The 13,922-nt window shown below is 31.6% G+C and overlaps 1 protein-coding gene across 1 annotated transcript in view; it reads left to right on the top strand.

Annotated features, from left to right (window-relative positions):
* Positions 1 to 902: 902 nt before the first annotated feature.
* Positions 903 to 13,922, top strand: part of LOC139501000 (cholecystokinin receptor type A-like) — a 31,598-nt gene continuing 18,578 nt past the window's right edge. Inside the window, exon 1 of the mRNA XM_071289942.1 lies at positions 903 to 1,129. The gene's annotated coding sequence lies outside the window, so the exon portion shown is untranslated. The remainder of the gene's footprint in view (positions 1,130 to 13,922) is intronic.

Raw genomic sequence — 13,922 nt, 5'->3', positions numbered from 1 at the left:
GTCTCATTGGTATTCATACACCATCTTTTTATGTCTATAGTAACTGTTAAATTAGATGGAGGCGATGTATCGATATAATAATTTTAAAAAAAAGCACAATGAGGACATACAGCTTGTATTTCAAAACATATTGACAATCATTTTTTCAAATATCATCCCTGTGAATTCTCCTTTATTTTCTAATACATCATTTGAATTTATTTTCAACGTCATTCATAGAACAAGCAGAATGATTGTAACCAACTGTCTTCCATTAATTTGTTTCACTAAAGAACCTGTTTAATGTTTTGAAGAGTGTTATGTTGATATTTGATATATCAATGATATGATACAGCTTATTGTTATGCAGGGGTACTATCAGAATAAACTGAAAATGTATGCTTAACAATAAAAGAGTTATTTAAAGTTTTACTGCAGTCAAGCTTTGACATTATTGCATTTTGTTTTTATCTTTTTCATTATCTGGAAGAACTTATTGATATAATCATATATGAGTTATATATATATATTTCACTTATTTCTCCATTATGTTTATAGTGCGTGTATATGCTTTATTGTTCCTTCTTTAACAAACAGATGCAAGCACTTGTCATAGCTGTGTCATTTTGAAATAAATGTTAAAAATAATTTTTCAGCTTTGGGCGAACTACTCTCTGATTCGGTTAAAAGTGTAAACATATGATTTATAACAAGTCTTTTGTACGCATATAATATTAATTCAAATGTTATGACAATGTGTGTATCTTTTAAAACCACCAAAATGTAATCTCTTTTATAAATCAATCCACGGAATGTCTTTTTCGAAATAAAAAACTGAATTTACGACAACTGTCATAGATGCCTACAAATTTTTGATGTTTGGAAAGCTGTTCTATCTAAAATCATTAAAGAAAGTCTAATGCCTTAGGATGTCTTGATTAATACAAGAAACGTATTTACTGTTGACGGTTTCAGAATTTCTGTACAAATTGAATGAAATCGATGTGTTATACACTGCGCAGATGAAAGTTCAGTAATTCATTATACTATAAACGATATCGACTTACAATTGATAGACATACACAATGTATATCCTTGAGAGACAAACTTGCTTACGGTTAAGAGAAAGACACAGTTACTAATATAACAGGTAAGCAATTATTTACATCATTTAATTTATATCTTTTCATTTTAATTTTAGTAAAAATCATAAATATATTGTTATAAATATATTTTTTTTTTCAACAAATTTTTATATATTGAACAAAAATGTCTTCTTGTTTTATTATTCATCTACAGTTGTGATTTTCTTTGAACAGCAATAATATTGAAATTTCAAAATATTTGTTAACTCCTAAATTTTTACATTATGGGTACCTTGTTTAGTGATAACAGTTTGTACATTAAATTGGTGAAGAAATTTATTCCTTTATAGATTTTATTGACTTTTAGTACTTAAATAGTAATCAGAATTACTTGCTAGTTAAAATTTCAAGAACTCTAACGTTTTTTATCATGTCAAGGAGCAAAACATGACCAACCAGATTGACTAGTGCTTTTCTATTCTAAGTCACGATTCTTATGTCTATATATATTCGTCTTCCTCGCCTTAAAGTTACTAATAAATCTTAAAACAATCCATACGTTTGTTAGGTAAATACCAAAAATTTTAAGGTTTAAAAGTGACAACATAAGACCTCAACTTGACGAAAGACAGACAACACTATAAAAAAGATAAGATGAAAAGACAAAAAGACAATAAAAACTATATTGGAAACTGTATATAAATCTAAGGATTGACTAATATTGGAACTGTACTAACATCTATATGCTTACCTTGATGTTTGATAAGCTGTGCATGTGGCGTTTAAGTACTCCTGTATAGACAATCCAAAGATAATATCATCATACTAAAATAGTGTACGGGATTATCGCTACGACAAATTGACTAAAAATCTACATTTAGGGGTTTAGGTTCTTAAACTGCATACAAGTTTCTGGAACTCATCTTATATTATTCTTTTTTTTAAATCACCCATTTTACCAAGATCATAAAAAACTGTAGAGAAAACAAAACATTATGACTGACGAAAGAGGCCAAAGAGATAAACAACTGTCAATAGAGACATCATATTCCGAACATAATTTCAGTAATTTGAATTAACTTATAATCTTGGTTGAACCAAGAAACGTCTGAGTGGGTTCCTATTCTCTTTTTTCTTCAGTCATTAATGATTTAATTGACTTAAAACAAAATGTCACATTAGTAGACTCATCTGTACCTGAAAGATTTCAATTAAGAACATTGAATTACTCAACGACTGTATCTGACACGTACCACCTCCATTGTAACTAATATTAAGATATCAGTTGACGATACTAGTAATGGCTGAATATGATTGTATCTGGGGTTTTTTATTCATGGGAAGCAGTAATTTTAAACAAACGTCTTTTCTAAAAAAAACTGATGAAATTTTGTTTTGAGGTTAATGTCATTATTTAGTTAATTATCTAAAACATTATCACTCAAACAGTGTATTCAGTGTTTGAGTTCTATCCTTGTTTTGTTGTTTTTGTTGTGTGTTTGTAGTTTTCTCGTCGACTAATTAGTTTTTAATCTGCTGCGGTATCATCCGCCTATTTTCTATGTAAACAAAACATAATCATTGTTATAAACAAAAGGTGAAAAAATTAATTAAATGTGTATTAGATAGCCTTTGTTGGAATTAGAACCATAACACCAAACATTGTCACAGTCAGATACCTAGACTAATTTAATTAAAAAAATATTTTATGTTTATTTTAATGTTTATCAATCCAGGAAGGTAACATCCGACGCTATCTTGTAGGCTTATATTGTCGTGAATAAATTGATACATTTTTACTTCAAAGATTCTGTTAAGTATGCATTAATAATGCTAAACTCTGCAATGACTATTGGCCTTTTAATATATACAATCTGAGTTTTAAGATCGTCAACCTTTTATATGATTAACTCCAAACTTTTTGATAATGAATGATATAGACTGTGCGTATTTTCCAGAAGCACGTTTTAAAAAAACGTTGAAAGCAATAGAATACCTTATCAGCCCGAAGAAGCAGAACAATTTATGTAGACTTCAAGAGTATGATGCTAATCCAAATCTATTCGCCAATGAAAAAAAAAATGTCTATTCAAATAAATTAAGAATTATTCTTTGATAACAATGTTTTATGTTTTACGTCTAAACATTGTTGTCTCTGTAAGCAACATCAACAAAAATATGTCTATATTGGTGCTCTTCTAATTTACTGTGAAAGTATCACACAGACTTTTCATAGCATTTGAATATGTTTTATTACACAATAAATTGGAAATTAGAATAACATATACAAGAAAGATGAATCAAAACTTTTTTCTATACTTTTTTGTGTCACAAATTGTGTGCATAACATCTTGTGAGAAGTATACATCGAAACGATATTTGTTGAAGTACCATTAATTTTGTCGACTGTATCTTTATAACAATTGAGAATAAAAAAATATCAACGAATACAATTTGAGACGAATTACATTCAAAATTCCTAAAGTCTCATTTGATATAATGAAATACCCCCAGTCTACAATTAATCAAAGACAAAATATTACTTTCGAATCATCAATCACTATACTTGGGCTCTCAATTCAGGCTCTTGGGATACAGTTTCGTAGAGGATTAATCTTTCATATACTGTTTTAGCGATTTAAGGTTTATCAAGATTTGTCAAATTAGTTCTAAAAATATTAAGGGATAGGAATGTTTATTATCCTGGTATTTATCATGGGGTTATCTATGTGACATGAAGTCTACGGATATATGTCAATGCATATATGGTCTTACAAAAATGTATAATGCTTTTATAAATTTTACAAGAGTTTAAAACATAAAATATAGAAATAAGAAGATGTAGTATGGTTACCTGTGACACAAATCTCCACAATATAACAAATGACAGAGAAATTTATAGTTTTGGCTCACCCGATGTGGCCTTCAACAATGAGCAAAGCACATTCTTGAAAGTCCGATATACAAGGCCCAGGAATGTATGCAAAATTATGTAAAATAATTCAAACGAAAAGAACTAATGGCCTTTTTTATGTACCAAAATAGTAAATAAAGAACCAAATATGTAATTGTAGATGTTATGAGTTATTTTTTGCTAATGAGGAAAGAATTTTTATGAACAAAAGTCGCAATAAATTACAAACATGCTTTTTCGTATTTCCGTATTTCGCTGATACAACGACTGTTTGCTAGCGCTTTTATGCACGAAGTTTCGTTTATGGAATGTGTTATTGTCTTTCATCAATTCATTAAGTTTAGTAAACATATATTGCACTTTTTGGTTATTTGTTAGCACGATATATTCATTGACTTTTACCATCTAGGGCAGTGGAAATTTCCATTTTCAATGGCCTTAGAAGAACCCATAGTTTCATAAACAAATCATTTCGTCAAAGGTATCACGTTTTCTAAATTGAATAACTTTAACTATAGTGTTTCATTTTGCTGGCTGCTTTCTTGTTACCTTCAAAGTAAAGATATTTTATTTTCTCTTGTTCAAATCCTGATAAGTGACCCACGGATAGTAATCTGCGTCATATGTTACTTCGGTGACTGACTAGTGTGTTTGTAAACCATATGTCAAAAATAGAATCCGATAAAGGAAATAATTACTATTGAACACCTGCTTTTTTGACACGGAGGTAAAACAACAAATAGACATGTTTATGCCCCACCTACGATAGTAGAGGGGCATTATGTTTTCTGATCTGTTGGTCCGTTCGTTCGTCCGTCCGTCCGTTCGTCCGTTCGTCCCGCGTCAGGTTAAAGTTTTTGGTCAAGGTAGTTTTTGATGAAGTTGAAATTCAATCAACTTGAAACTTAGTACACATGTTCCCTATGATATGATCTTTCTGATTTTAATTCCAAGTTAGAGATTTACCCCTATTTCACGGTCCACTGAACATAGAAAACGATAGTGCGAGAGGGGGATATCCGTGTACTTGGGACACATTCTTGTTTATACATGATTTACTCGCTTTTTATAAAATTCCTTATCAAACGGACAACTATGAAATAAACAATTCTAAATCGGTTATATTTATTTACCAAGATCTAATTCATAAGCAATTTTCCAACTGAAATAAGACAGATAAAAACCTTGGAAGCCATATTAATCATATTGACATTTAATGACAGTGAAATACTACTTTTAACTGATGTTGAACCCCGACAGGCGACCTTTCAATAATTTGATCCGCTCTGTAAATTTTTTAACAAATTATTCAATTAATAAGACAATGTAGCTCATTTGCTGCTTATTAGTATTCTAGCTTCAATTTTATCTGAAATGAATTCAATTATTATTCTGATGATGCCTGTCACCTATAACATTAAGTTCTTCAACATTCGATAATTTACGGAAGAACTTCAAACGATATATTTATGAGCATGAGGTATAGTTTGTAGCACATTTATAACCGGTCATACTTTTAAAGTCTCCATAAAACCTTTAAATCAATGAAAAACACTATTATAGGTAATAATCCGTAACTCTAGTGTTATTTAAAAAAAAAGTCAATAACGACTTGAACAACTAATTATTTTTGAAACTAGAAATGAATAAAAACACGTCCTTCTTTGTTTTTTATAGAATGCTGTAATCATCTAAATGGATTAAATGTAAGATATGATTAGTATCATAGATTATATATGTTATACGATCTTAATGATGAAACGTGGTCTTTGTTTGTCTTTTCTATAGTTTAAAAGTACACCTGGTCATAAGTTGTGAATCTTGTTGACATGGCAACTTTTGTTTCTTTTCTATAGTTTAAAAGTACACCTGGTCATAAGTTGTGAATCGTGTTGACATGACAACTTTTGTTTCTTTTCTATAGTTTAAAAGTACACCTGGTCATAAGTTGTGAATCGTGCTGACATGACAACATTTGTTTCTTTTAAAATGTCATATAGTCAGTCTTTTGTTTGATTTCTTAAGTATTGAAGTTTGTTAAGACAGATTATGAACAAAATAGAAATATACCCCGGAAAAAAGTATAACTGGATTAAAAGTACATTGTTTATAATTGTGCTGATACAAAAGTTATCTGCGTTTGGTCTTTCTTTCACTTTTCATTCCGTTATATTTGTTCAAAGATTCGAATTTCTTTTGATCTTGTTGTTAGATTTAACAATGTTTTATAGATTTATTTTCGCGAAAAAACTGTTGATTATATCTTGAAAACGTAATAAGCAATCTGCGATAAGTATGACCTTGTATGATGATAAAATCGAAATACCGACATAATGTAGTGCTCTAGGTGTATTCAATTTGAAGGCAGTACATGTTCAGTAATGAAGGTAATTATTGAAGATAACATTAATGTTAGAACAAATTAAGACAATACTCAAATGTCTTACAGCAATGTAAAATTGATAACACTCAGGGAAAGGTTAATTCAATGGATCAACTAGAATCGTATCTGAAAATTATAATATTTATCAAAACACATGTCCGTAAAAATTTAGATTCCATATTAATTACTGATTGAAAATATTATTTCATAACATTGTAAATAAGATACTGTCGAAAAAAAATCAAAACTATCTGAAACAAAATATATTTATGTGGGGTAAAGAAACAAAAACTACTGGCAAACAAACAGTTAAGATCTACATATGTATGGTAAATTAATTTTACCAACACATCACACCAATACATTTATGCAAGCCTTTTTAAATGATTAAATCATCTATAAATTGTGGAGTCGTGTTCTTTGAATAACACAACACAACAGTTTAAGATTTTTCAATTACAGAATACATTCAACGTTCGTTTTTTTCTTGATTTACTAATATTTCTCTATATTCATAAATACATTGAGTGAACGACACTATCTGACCTTAGAGGTCAAGTCAATGCATACTAAAGCGGCTGTGTATTTGGTTCTTGTATGAAAAATAATTTCCTAGCTTGATCGGATCAGAAACCTGACATAAACAAGTTTTGAATGAGTATCAAGAGAGCTTGCTTAGAGATAAAATTACAGCCTGCGACAAATGGCATTATCCTTCTTTTTCCTGTTTTACTTAAGCCACTTAACATTATCGATGTCAGTCATTTAACACAGAGTGTCTACTCTGGAAAGCATGATACATTTAAACCAATAATTCAATTATTGCAAGTACGTTTAAGAGCTTCTTCAGTGACACGGTTTGCAACTTCTCGCGGTATAAAACGCGACTTAAATATATGTGAATTACAATACTTCACTTCGATTTACAAGGCCGTATCTGCAAAATAAAATATCCTGATTAACAGCAATAACTAAAAACACCTACACAAATAAAATTGCAGTTGTTTCTAAGGGGATTGATTAAGACATTTGTCGAGATAAAAAATGAAAAATGCTTTAACTCTTACAGAAATTTTCTGAAAAAACATAGCAATCTAATTTGATTAAAGTATTATTGTTTGTCACGTCAGTACAATATTTCTTTTAAGAGCAAAAGCTTCTTTCTAGTAGAATGTAAAACAAAAGTAGGCGTGCTATAATACATTGTATTGCTATATGTTAAAAAAAAACAACATTGAAACGATTTACATATTCAGTAACAAATATACTTTATATAATTCATTTAGCGCGTTATATGTGGAACAGGATCTGCACCCTTCTGAACCACCCGAGAACTTCCCTAGTTTGTAATGGGGTTCTTGTTGCTAAGTCTTTAGATTTATATGTTGAGTTTTTGGTACTGCTTTTTGTCTGTTTTCGTTATTGTCATGGCTTTGTCAGTTTATGTTCGATGTATAATTTAAATATTCCTTTTATATCTCCTGTTCTTTTATTTTGCTATACAATAAAAGTTTATTGCATACATATTAGATACTAACATCACCGAAGCTTTCTCAATACAAATATTGATCCGAACCATATATTCATGCAATAACCCTACAAAGTGCACATGAGGGATAGTGCTACTAGGGCAAAAATGCCACACATGTGTCACGCATGTGCCTAAAAACGCATGTGTCACAGGTGTGTTACATGCGTAATACACATGTTTCTTGCCACGCATGGGAATCATGTGTTGTACACATGCGTTCACATGCGTAACACACGCATGTGAATCACATGTGTCAGAAATACACCTGTGTCACGCATGTGTTGGATAACGCATGTGACACATGCGATATTTGCATGTGTAACACATGTATAGTAAAACGCATGTGTAACACATGTGTAAATTACACAGGCAAATTTTGGTGACATGAAGTTAAATTAAATTTTTCACATGATTTTTACGATAGATTATTCACGTGAAATTCACATAAAAAAAAAATTAAATTAAAAATTAAAAAATTAAAATTGTTTATTAACATCTTATACCTTGCAAGACATGTATTCCATTGAAAATCTTAATTTACTTTAAACATGTTAAAAACAATCTAATTTTAGTGAAATTCATGTGAACAATTCACAATAACAAACATGACAAAGTTCATGTGAAAAAGTTATATTTAATGTTAACTGAATTAAAACATGGAATTCATTAGAGAAATTTAACATTCTTCGCGAGTTCAATTTTAGTAACATACAAGTATGAGATACAAATTCACCTGAATTTTATGTATTCCAATATTTATTCCATTTTCTATTTGAAGAAATAAATCATTAAAGCTGTTCACCTTTGTCTTAAGATTTTCCATAAAGGAGGCACATATAATCATCAAAAGATTTTATTACTAATCTTTTTATTTGGCATAAATTATCTCCCTTGATAGTGGATTAGATGCAACTACAAAAAGTTTTATATTTATCTCTTGTAGAGTCATAAGGGTGGAATTTGTAAATATATATGTGTGTATACATCTTTGATTTCAAATTTCAGATACCTAGATTAATTTGAAGGACTTATATAGTAATATAGCTTTATCAGTATTAAATATCTCAATGATTTTAGGATTTAACATTTTTTTCTAGAGGTTAGTGATGTATAAACCAGGGCGATTAACTCTCAAACTGAATAAAGTCCGTTGGTAATGTTTGTGAGTTTGAAAAATGTCTTTAATCCTTATAATTCTTAAATCAAATCTGAGAATACTATAACAGTTACACACATATATATATGTGTTATAGTAGTCTCAGAACAAACAGGTGCTTCATACAGTAAGTTATGGCACTTGATTATAGATTTGCATATCTTATTTAGGATTTTCTTATTTGTAACCCTTGTGTTATAAAAATGACTGAATGTATACATTAACATTGTACATGCATGACATGTGAGGCTATCAAAATTAAAAATTACCTGGTTTGGTTGTTCAGTCCAACAAACGTGACCAATTAACATTGCCAATACATGATTGTTGATCATTCTGATTATCTGTCCAAGTACAAAACTATGCTAACAAGAAAATACACATGAGCATATAGAAAGTACTTGAAAATGTTTCAGAGTGTAACTGTTTGAGGTCTGAGGTTATCTATCCTGTTCAATGCGGCTCATAATGTTTAGGGGAAAGAAACACTACTATCGTGTTTAAATCACGACAAACACTTAGTCTACATACTTCGTTCCGTACGATACTGGATACCAATTAAAGTAGTAGTTAATTACAGCCATAAATCCAATAAATTGAGAAAAGTCAAAAGAATGAAGGATAAAAACAACAGTAACCCGTTGGACTTACGATGACATAAAACTAAAAATTGTGCCAGTGACGGATCCAGCAATTTTCATAAGCAGTGGCTGATCTAGAAATTTTCATAAGTGGGGCCCCATTGGCTGCCTAAGAGGGGGCCGCTCCAGTAATACTTCAGTGATTCCTTATATGATCAATCAATTTTTTTCTCAAAAAAGGGGGGGGGGGAATACATGAGTGAATTCAGGTACTGTGAATTATAAACAGTTAGGAACTTCAATATTTGGCAACTTATGTTTTAGAATATTTCACGGCAAATTTAGTAAGTAAAATTTTGATTTGATTGGTCATTTTGACAAACATGTGAAGATAAGAACTGGTGAGCTTTTTGTTGAATATAATGAGAAGATAGTGTTAAAAATGTTTGCATAGTTCATGAGTTTAGAATTATAAAACAAAATATATTGTTTAACCTTGGACAAACAGATCAAGTCCAACATTTAGCCCCCTCCCCCCTTTTGGATCCGCCTATGATGTAATTTTAAATGAAGGAGGCGAATGAGGCAGTAGGAATTTGAAACTTCTAGCTGTCTATGCGGTATGGGCTTTGCTCATTGTTGAAAGCCGTACGGTGACCTATAGTTGTTAATTTCTGTGTCATTTTGGTCTCTTGTGGATAGTTGTCTTATTAGCAATCATACCACATCTTCTTTTTTTATATTTATAGGACATTTCCTAAGAATATTACAAGGAAAATCCAAATTGTCACAGATTCTTAACTGAACTTGTGTCAGATTTATAGTAAAATTTCTAATTCACTGACAACTGTTGGACACGGTCACAGGCAGGGGCGGATCCAGAATTTTAGAAAGGGGGTGGAGCGAAGTTTTTTAAAGATTTTTTGAAGAAAAATGGGACTTTTTGGGGCTAAAAAACATAAAATAAGTGTAAAATGCATATTTTTAATGGTTCCCTATTTGGGCATGTATATTTTAAAGTTGGTGTAAAGTGTAAGGGTTGGACATTTTAAATTTTTATGCTGTATTCTCCCTATGAATTGTCTTTCATAAAATGATAGTATGGAACCAAAGCTATGTACTGATATATAATTACATGTGGGAATTGTCAGTAAAAAATAGACATGGAAAACTCTCGTTTGTTGTATGTTAAGTTAGAATAACCTCACAGATGTCTTGTTGTAAACCAGATATACGCCGGGCTTTTCGATGAAATTTACAACAAGACCGACACGATTTAAGAAAGACAAACAAGCAATTTTTATCCAAATGTTTCAACCAACAAAATTAAGGGAAGTGAGGGGTTCCAAATTAACCAAAGGCTACGAATAAGTCTAAAATGACAACGAGTTTATGAATGACGATCGACAAATGGAGACATAAAGGCCACAACTCGGCCACTGAGCAGCTGCTTGCAGTATGGTCTTGAAAAAAGGTATTAAATATATCAGTTCGGCGAAACAAGTTGACATTCAAGTCACACATGCAAAACCCCGCCCCCAAAAAATATGCCCGGTTTTTTTATTCATGATGTTTATTTAATGCTAAATGATTCTGTTCGAAATTTTCGTTTCTTAAAAGTGGACAAGATTATTGTTTTCAATCCAGATACGGCCATAATTTTTGTTTTTAAAAGGCAAAAACCAGAGTCAGATTTTTTCTTTCAAATATCTCAGACTGCCTTCTCAAACAAATGGTTCATATCTAGAGCTTATGTTGACTGAGGATCATCATTCAGCTATGTTATTTCTAGTTAAAATAGGCCGAGGCGTTTTGGGTAACACATGTTTTCGTAGGTAAATAATATTGCTTTTTTTTTATGAAAGTGTAATAGAGTATAACCGTTTCTGTCTCGTGGAATTGTGAAATAGAAGTCAATACATTCTTACTCAATCCTGCTCAGTGGCCGGGTTGTGGCCTTTATGTCTCCATTTGTCGATCGTCATTCATAAACTCGTTGTCATTTTAGACTTATCAATCCTGTGTCGCTTTGAAGATGTCATGATTGTCATCCTCAGTCTATCCATGTGTTACTGTAATTTGAATTTCAAAATGACTGAGTGACGTTTTTACGGCGAACTGGTCAACTCCACTATAGCGAATCACACGACTTTAACATAATCAGTAAATACCAACAAAAAACATCATTTAAGGTAAAGAATTGTCGCATGAAAAAAAATACACGGGAAATGGCAAAGTTCTCGAAGTCTTGTCTTGAAGTCTTGTCTGATTAATCAGTTTACAAAAAAAAAAGTCCAAGCAAAGGGGGCGTATGCCCCTCTACGCCCCCCCCCCCCCTTTTGCCCCCACCCTCTGGAACCGCCACTGACAGTTATACTCAAATTGCAGACTCTTATTAGTAATAACAAAAATCTGTGTTTTCTGTGACCTCATTTTGTAAAATATATGTACATGATATTTTATTTATTACACTCTAACTGTCTAACAGTTACATTTAATTATTCTCTGATTTAGAGTAATTCTCGTTTGTCAATTTTCCAAACTTCACCATCATGCCCCCCTCAGCACAATTATTTAATTATGAATGGAACAAAATGTGAATGAGTTATAAATAATAGATAATTGATTGAATATCCTTTATTTAGTTTTTCTTTATTCTCATGATTCTTCCAGAGACATATATGCTCTGAGAATAATGATCCTTTATTCTATATTTTTGCTTTTTAACTAACTTTTTTCTTTTTTTGTTGTTGTCCTTATTTAATTCACCATTCTCGATTCCAGACTAAGTTAACTCTTACATAATTGATATGATATTATACGTAAATGTACGAAAGCTTGGATCCTCGAATACGGAAAACCGGAAATCTTTTCACCGTGGTCGTTTTTGTATAATATGACGCGAAAGGACGCTCGTCTGCTGATGTTCAGACAGTTGATACAAAGAACTTTGGTTTTTCAAACAGATGGTTCAAAAAGCTATTGTAAACAGATATACTGAAATGGGTTACACTACCGATTAACTGGAAGAAACCGGGGAACGAAACATACATTTTAAAAAGTCATCGCAACAAAAGTGTATCCGGATAACTTTTTTGTACTTGTCCAATGAAAGGTAAATATAATCATGCACATTTTTAGGACGATGTTAGACTAGTTTTATACTTTCATGAAAAAATATATAGTCACTTTATCCACGTCATGCATGTTAACCCCGAAAATCAGTCAAAAATTGACAAAAACGGTAGCAAGTCAGTTCGCCCCACTGGTAAAACGCCAAACGCCCCACTTTTTTTTAACAACACGGCCTGTTTTTTAAATTGCTCCACTCTTTTTAAGGGAGCTCAGTCTCATTCATCTACCATTTGAATTGTATGGGAGAAAATAGGGTGGTTGGGGGTTGGATGAAAGTGAAATATCGAGGACGAGTTTTGAGTAAAAATCTAAAAGCCAGGACCCCCCCCCCCCCAAAAAAAAAAAAAAAAGAGTAACCACAATGCAGGATAACATTTTCATCATAGCCCCCCCCCCCCTAAACCCTTGAAAATCCAAGTGGGAACTACCTTACCAACTCACCCCACTTTATATGCAACTTTGGATCAAATCCAGTTAAATATCCAGGTTTGAAATTAGCAGGGGCCCATTTGCCCCTAAAATTTGGAGTGGGCTTCTAAAACTTCTGCTTTTCTTTCATAGAACTATATAAATTGTGTAAAAAATATAAGATGTGGGCTACAATGCCATAATTTGAACTTCAGCTTTTATCCGACAGCTCAGCTTACCTGTCTGATAAAAGCTCTACAGAGCTTAATTATGTTGTATTGTTATATGTATAACTGACTTTAAATAAATCTTTTATGCTTTTATGCTCATACTTCAATCCCTAATTATACTCCTGCCAACAGCCATGACAGTGGCAACTCACCTTACTTGGGAAAAATCTAAATGAATACAACATCAATATACAGTGCTCCAGCTAGAAATCAAAAGGGGCAGGGTGCCAGTGGAGGGCAAGGCACTTTTTTATGATAGGAAAAGGCACTGCTCATTTCTTTTCTTTACGTTTCTGTGTGTATCACGAGTTCATATTCTTTTTTTTACTGTATACATGGTATATGTTGTCAATAAAGATGCATAAGGTCCGAGACCGCAATTGTCGTCCCTTGATTTTCGTTATTCACGAATATAGTCCCTAGTGTTGACAGTGGGTTACTGGCCATTAATTTTTATACCCCTTCCAAATTTATTTCTCCATGTTTAATGCCTCAAATTGCAAGAAGGGGTAAAAAACAG

The sequence above is a fragment of the Mytilus edulis genome, chromosome 13, assembly GCF_963676685.1.
Source record: "Mytilus edulis chromosome 13, xbMytEdul2.2, whole genome shotgun sequence".
In the NCBI taxonomy this organism is placed as follows: Eukaryota; Metazoa; Mollusca; class Bivalvia; order Mytilida; family Mytilidae; genus Mytilus; species Mytilus edulis.
The sequence above is the reverse complement of the archived record's forward strand: the minus strand, read 5'-3'. Positions and strand labels throughout refer to the sequence as shown.